This window comes from Vipera berus (genome assembly GCF_964194415.1).
Source record: "Vipera berus genome assembly, chromosome: 4".
Lineage (NCBI taxonomy): Eukaryota > Metazoa > Chordata > Lepidosauria > Squamata > Viperidae > Vipera > Vipera berus.
Genome location: NC_138206.1, coordinates 41,398,904 through 41,399,154, shown reverse-complemented (window position 1 = coordinate 41,399,154; position 251 = coordinate 41,398,904). Strand labels below are relative to the sequence as shown.

At 49.0% G+C, this 251-nt stretch overlaps 1 protein-coding gene across 2 annotated transcripts in view; it reads left to right on the top strand.

Annotated features, from left to right (window-relative positions):
- The first annotated feature begins 217 nt into the window (after positions 1-217).
- ADPRH (ADP-ribosylarginine hydrolase) overlaps positions 218-251 on the top strand; it is a 15,290-nt gene continuing 15,256 nt past the window's right edge. For both annotated transcript variants that reach the window (XR_014026347.1, XM_081327115.1), the window contains exon 1: positions 218-251. This exon is cut by the window's right edge and continues 269 nt beyond it. The gene's annotated coding sequence lies outside the window, so the exon portion shown is untranslated.

Below are 251 nucleotides of genomic sequence, written 5' to 3'. Positions count from 1 at the left end.
TTCCTGAGCCAGCATGGCTGGCTCAGGAATTCTGGGAGTTGAAGTCCACGAGTCATAAAAGAGCCAAGGTTGCCTACCCGCGATTCAGAGGAATCTACTTAGACCCGGATAGGAAGGAGGGTGCTCCACATATTTATTTCCGTGTTCGGTTATCAGAAGTCTGCTTAGCTGAGAAAAACGGAAGTTTCCCACCAACGTCCCATCCGCTTGGCTACTTCTCAAGTCTTATATACACATAAGCGCCCATAGGG